Raw genomic sequence first — 6,300 nt, 5'->3', positions numbered from 1 at the left:
ACCAAACTCATCAAAGGGATGGAGGACCAGAGCTATGAGACACGGTTACTAAATTTAAATATGTTCACGCTGGAACTAAGGAGATTAAGGGGGGACATGATTTTCATGTACAAAATGTTCCATAGTCATAGCAACATTAGCAACAAACTCTTTACGATTAATTCCGTAGCAAAGACTAGAGGACACCACCTAAAACTGGTAGAAAAAAATTTCAAACACAAGGGGCGAAGGGGATTCTTCTCAGTTCGTGCGGTTAGGGTCTGGAACTCACTGCCACAAGCAGTGATTTCAGCTAACAGTCTGGAATCATTCAAGAGGCTTTTGGACGATTTCCTGAGAAACGGTAATATACAGGGGTACAAGTACTCCTAAAAACGAGATGACTCGGGGATCTTACACACACACACACACACACACACACAATAGGTTGGACTTGATGGACATGTGTCTTTATTCAACCTCAAATACTATGTAACTATGTAAAGTAGATGTTTCAGGTTTGGGAAGGTGACATGGCATTTGGGACATGAAGTCAACCAATCAGGGGGGTGAGGACTTGAATTTGAGGTTAAAGGCGTAATACGCCCTGTGAATTATTTTGAATTGGAGTTCCCTCCAAGTTTCACATGTAACCACTTTCCGCAGGGAAAGCCAACCCTTGAGTAACAGGGAATCAGTGTCTTCCAGGGGTAGTTGAAGGAAGGTTGACCATTTGTGTACATGTGCGGGAAAAGTGGTCCGTACGTTCGGCGGGGGACGGCACCATCTTATGGCGTGTACTATGTTAGACAACGGCATCTTCTCAGATGGGGAGGACAATAGTCTCCCGAGGAGGTCATAGGACGTACCATCTCCTGGTGGGGCCAGATTATTGGCTATGAAGTGCCTTATCTGGGCGTACTGAAGCAAATGCGTAAGAGATATGGCTTGGGTACTCAGCAGATCTGCAAAAGTCTTGCAGGAGCCCTGAGGAGTCAGAAGGTGTGAATGCCCTTGGATTGCCATTGAAGAAAGACCTTAGAGGAATTGCCTGCGGGGAAGGCCGGGGAAGACGTAAGTGGCATTAGGGGGGATACCACCCCCGGGATTCCCAGCAGCTTCCTGACCTCCCTCCACGTGATCACCGTATCCCTTAGTAGAATATTACTCCTAAATTGCGATGGCAAAGATTTCCATGGGGTGTGTATGATGCCCGGCAGGGACCATGGGGCGACCATTTGTCGTTCCAAAGCCGTGTTAGTAAAGTAAGAGGTGTCGTGCAACCAATCCCGCACATGTCGAAACAAGCTGGCCAAGTTATATAGACGGACATCCGGGACGTTCGCCCCTAGTAAAGTGGATGGCAATTGGAGTTTCCTCAAGGCTATCCTCGGGCGTTTCCCTCTCCAAATGAATTTTGAAAACGCCTGGTATAGCATTTGAGTGTCTTTATGATGGATAAGCAAAGGGATTGTTTGTAGCGGGTACAGGAGCCTAGCAAAGCTAACCATTCTCAGCAAATGACATCTACCCAACATAGAGATAGGGAGCTCGCGCCATCTGTGGAGCTCCTGTGTAATTTTGAGAAACAATGGTGAATAATTAAGGTGATATAAATCCGCAGCTTTACCAGGGATGCGTATCCCTAAGTATGTAATATAGTGTTTCTGGACCTTAATGGTCATATCAGGGGGCCATGTGGAAGTGTTTAGGGATTGGGCGGGTGGCAGTAGTAAGAGTTCGCTTTTGTGGAAATTGATGGTCAAGCCAGAGAATGAGCCATAGTGAGAGATGTGCTGCATTATTTTGGGGATCTGAGATGAGGAGTCTGAGAGCAGAAGAATAATGTCATCCGCAAAAAGTGCAGTCTTAAGATCATAGGAACCCAACCGTAGGCCCGTGAAGAATGAGGCCGAGGAGAGGGATCGGGAGAGCGGCTCTAAAGCCAGATTGAACAAGAGGGGCGATAGTGGGCAACCCTGTCTCGTGCCCCTATGTAGAGTGAAAGGTTCCGAGATGGTTGTAGAGGTGAGTATACGTGCATTAGGGGAGGAATACATAGTGGACACAAATTGCAGGAAATCACCTTGAAAACCCATACGTTGCATAACAGTCGACAGCCATTCCCAATTGACATTATCAAATGGCTTCTCCGCGTCCAGGGCTAAAAGAGCCGATGGACGCGGAGAAGACAACTGCAGTCCATTGCATTCCAAGGCCAACAATATTTTACGCACATTTGTTACTGCAGACCGTCCATTGACAAATCCCACCTGCTCTGGCGAGATGAGCTTCGGTAGCACGGCAGCCAGCCTGTTAGCTAGAATTTTTGAAAGAAATTTGGCGTCTACATTTAGCAATGAGATCGGCCTGTATGAACCTGCTTGCAACGGGTCTTTACCCTTTTTCGGCAGGAGTCTAATGTATGCTTCTGTGAAGGTTGGAGGATATTGATGGGTGCGCAGTACGTGTTGGAAGAGGTCTTTCAGTGTAGGAGAGATATCAGGGGATAATATTCTATAGAATTCAGCCGAGAATCCGTCAGGGCCTGGGGCCTTGGCTCTAGGGGAATGCTTAATCACCTCTTCGATTTCTATTAACGATATATCTGCGTTGAGGGTGGATAATTCATCCGGGGATAAGGTTTGAAGTGGAGTGTTGTCTAGGAAAGAAGAACCTGCGGTCATATCACCCGGTTCATGTCTATAGAGGTGTTTGTAAAATTTGCTAAATATATCCCCTATTGATTTCGAGTCCGAGTGCAGCACCCCTGAGTCATCTAGGAGCTGAGCAATATGCGTGGGCATAGTTCTCCCTCGGGCTAAGTTAGCTAGGAGTTTACCTGATTTATTACCAAATTTGAACAGTGCCAAATCTCTGGGGCTTCTGAGGATAAGGTCGTGCTGTTGGAGCCAGTGATCCCATTCCTGCTTGGCCGTCAGCCAGGCGGACCTGTTAGCTGTATTGGGGTCACGTTTATAATCGAGATAGGACTGTCTGGCTGCCTTGCTAGCTTCTGCGTATCTGCGTCTTATCATGCGTTTTTTCGATGAGGCATAGGCCAACACCCTGCCCCTAAGCACTGCTTTTGCAGCCTCCCAAAAAAGAACCGGGTCAGATGCATGTTGTGCATTATCCGTCACATAGCCATGCCACCACTGTTGGAGCTCGCCTTGAAAGGTTTCATCATGCGACAAATAGGACGGGAACCGCCAGATAGTGGGATGACTCTGTGCGCCAATGTTTTTTACAGTGACCACGACAGGGGCGTGATCCGAGATCACTAGATCATCAATGTGGGCAGACACTATATGAGGCAATAAAGCATGGGTAGAAAAAAACATGTCAATGCGTGATAAAGCTTTGTGTGCATGGGAAAAGTGCGTGTATTCCCGCTCCAACGGATGCAAATACCTCCAAAGGTCCACCAGTCCAGTGGTCTCGATCCAAGTACTCAGGTGAGAGTCTTGGGGGTTAGTCCTCGTGAGTGTAAAGTCCTGTTCCCTGGATCGGTCCTCCCGAGCGGATGTCACAGCATTAAAATCCCCACTTATCAGAAGAGGGTAATCAGAAGGACGAGACGAGATCTGTGAGAGCAGGTGGTCTAAGAATGGTGTGTTGTCACAATTGGGGCCATGGAATATAGGTCCAACGAGTGAGATCCTAATTGGAGAGACAAAAAAGACCACCTACCCGACGTCTTGTCGTAGTGATGATCAAGTATAGCGTGCGGTAGGGATTTATTAATCAGGGTGACAACCCCTGCTGATCTTCCCGCTGCTGGTGCTCCTAGGGCCGTCCCGACCCAGGATTGTTGAAGGCGAGAGATGTCAGCTTCCTTGAGGTGCGTTTCCTGAAGAAGGGCAATGTCCACTTTGAGGCTCTTGAGATGGCGAAGGATTTTCCGTCTTTTGTTGGGGGATTTCAGTCCTTTAACATTCCACGTAATAATGTTCAGGGGGGATCCCATAGGGCCAATAAAGGTAGAGGATAGTTCGAAGGTATGAAGATACCATAATAGCGTGGGACACTAGCAGGTGTCCCAGTGCTCCCGCAGTGTCCAGAAGTGTGAAATCCCACGTATAGGGTGCAGTTCCAGGGGGGTGGAGAATGTCGTCTTAGGTTGGTGAATGAAGAACACGGTTCCGAAGGTTTAGATAGAGGCAGATGGTCCGCCTCAGCCCGATGTGTGTGCGCTTCCGAAAAGTCGGACAGAAAACAAAAAAGAACACATTTTAAACAAAAAAACAGCAAACCATCTGTATGTACTTCCTTTTTTCCCCAATGCTTGCGGTCTGTGGTAGACCCAATATGTAGGCCAGCGTGGCCTCCATAAGCCAGGTCCGCATACCAGAAAGAAAAAAGAGAAAACAAAAAACACGTGGAGAATGATCCCTCCGTCCCGTCTATGAGGGGTTTGGCTGAACAAAACGTATAAAACGTGTAGATAACTGATAGGCAAACCATCAAGTGAAGAGGCAGGGAGCCTAACAAAAGCCCGAATATGTAAGGCACATAGCCACGGTAATCATGACGTGTAAACCCGTCACAAAGCGAATTACCTTTTCCCGCACCTTCGGGGGAAGTGCCTCAAGCCTTCTTTTTCCTTGGTGGGCTTTTCATTGGGGATGATAGTTGAGGTGCCTCTCTGGATTCCAGGAACTTGTGGGCCTGGAGCGCTGAGGTGAAGCGCCAGGATTTTCCATCCTCAGTTGAAAAACGTAGTACTGCTGGGTATTGCAGTGCGAATTTTATACGTCTGCTTACCAACAGTTGGCATACTTCATGGAACGCTTTTCTCGATTTAGTGACCTCTGCAGAGTAGTCAGCGAAAAGAAGCAATTTCAGACCGTCCACCACTAGATTACGTTGTGCCCTGTATGACTGGAAAATGGTGTATTTGTCATGGTAGTCAGATAACGCACTATGACCGGTCTGGGTCTGTCATCATCTCTGGAATTTCCTATTCTGTGGGCTCTCTCAACCCTGCAAGGTTCGGCTAGGCCCATAGCTTTAGGAATGGCGTGAGAGCAGAAATGGCGGAGGTCATTAGGCTTGATAGATTCTGGAACGCCTATAACCCTCAAGTTATTGCGTCTGGAGCGATTCTCCAGATCATCCACTTTATCTTGTAAGGCCTATAGATGTTTAGTCATGTCCCCACGGGTGCGTTGCGCTTCTGTGGCATGATCCTCTAAATCAGAGACACGCAGCTCTAAGCCCTGCATGCGCTGTATCTGTGTCTCCAGAGTGTCATTTAGCTTCCCCAAGTGACAATGCAGGGAGTCAGTGATGATGGCTGTGATGTCAGCCTTGAGGCATTTGGCTACTTCAGAGGCTATGGCCCGGAAATCCATAGGGGGGAGTGTGATGGGTTCACTTGGTGACTCACCCCCATCGTCTAGCGCCATGTCTGCCTGAGGCCCTCCGTCGTCCGCCATGTTGGATAAGGCCTCTTCAGAACGGGCGGCCGTGAGGGACCTGCGAGCCCTCGGCGGGCTTTCCAGGTAGCGGTCCATGTCGGGCGGGTGTTCGGCTCCCCGGGTGGTGTCAGCAGCGGCGGATTATTGGCCTTTGATAAGGTAGGAGATGTTCGCCGGGACGGAGCTCCGTGACCGCCGACTAGCACATAGGGCGCCGGAACCGGAAGTTGACAGGTCATCTTACATGCTTACTCTATCAAGGGTAAGACTCTGCCTTTCCCTTTGAAGGATTTTTGACTCACCAGTAAAATACATTTTTTTAATTACAGTACCAGACACTGCAACCTCCCCTCTATCTCCTCTATGCTTGCCAAAATTCTAAGGATTTCTTGGAGAGGGAATGGTTATATGAGGTCACAGCCAGTGTCCAATCACTTGATCACCTGCATATTACTCAGTCATCTCTGAATTTGCCTGTGTCCTGTACTGCACTCCAGGAAACCGATTTTATTGGTAAGTAGAAAAAAAAGAAATATCCAACCTTTCTACATAAATTGGTCTAGAGTTCTCTTAATATTGTGCCTCTAAGCAAATCTTAAAATCCAGCTAATACTTATACAGGAAAATGATTTCTCTATCTCTAATTACTGTAGATCTGAGAAAGTAGGTAATCAGGAAATGTGGCAAGAATGAAAGACCTAGTTTATAAAAAGGGTGTAGTGAATTAAGGTTTCACAGACATTATGAGATAAATTCCATTAAGCGTGAGTCTTCTAAAACAGTTATATCAGTTTAGCAAACAACATTTGGATTTTATTTATTATTACATTTTATTTTGCTTAAGGCAAGTGCAATGATTTGTAATAATCAAAAATCACTGCGCTGGGAATGAGTGACT

Source organism: Nanorana parkeri, unplaced genomic scaffold (genome assembly GCF_000935625.1).
Source record: "Nanorana parkeri isolate BGI_ZX_2015 unplaced genomic scaffold, ASM93562v1 scaffold2620, whole genome shotgun sequence".
Taxonomy (NCBI): domain Eukaryota; kingdom Metazoa; phylum Chordata; class Amphibia; order Anura; family Dicroglossidae; genus Nanorana; species Nanorana parkeri.
The sequence above is the reverse complement of the archived record's forward strand: the minus strand, read 5'-3'. Positions refer to the sequence as shown.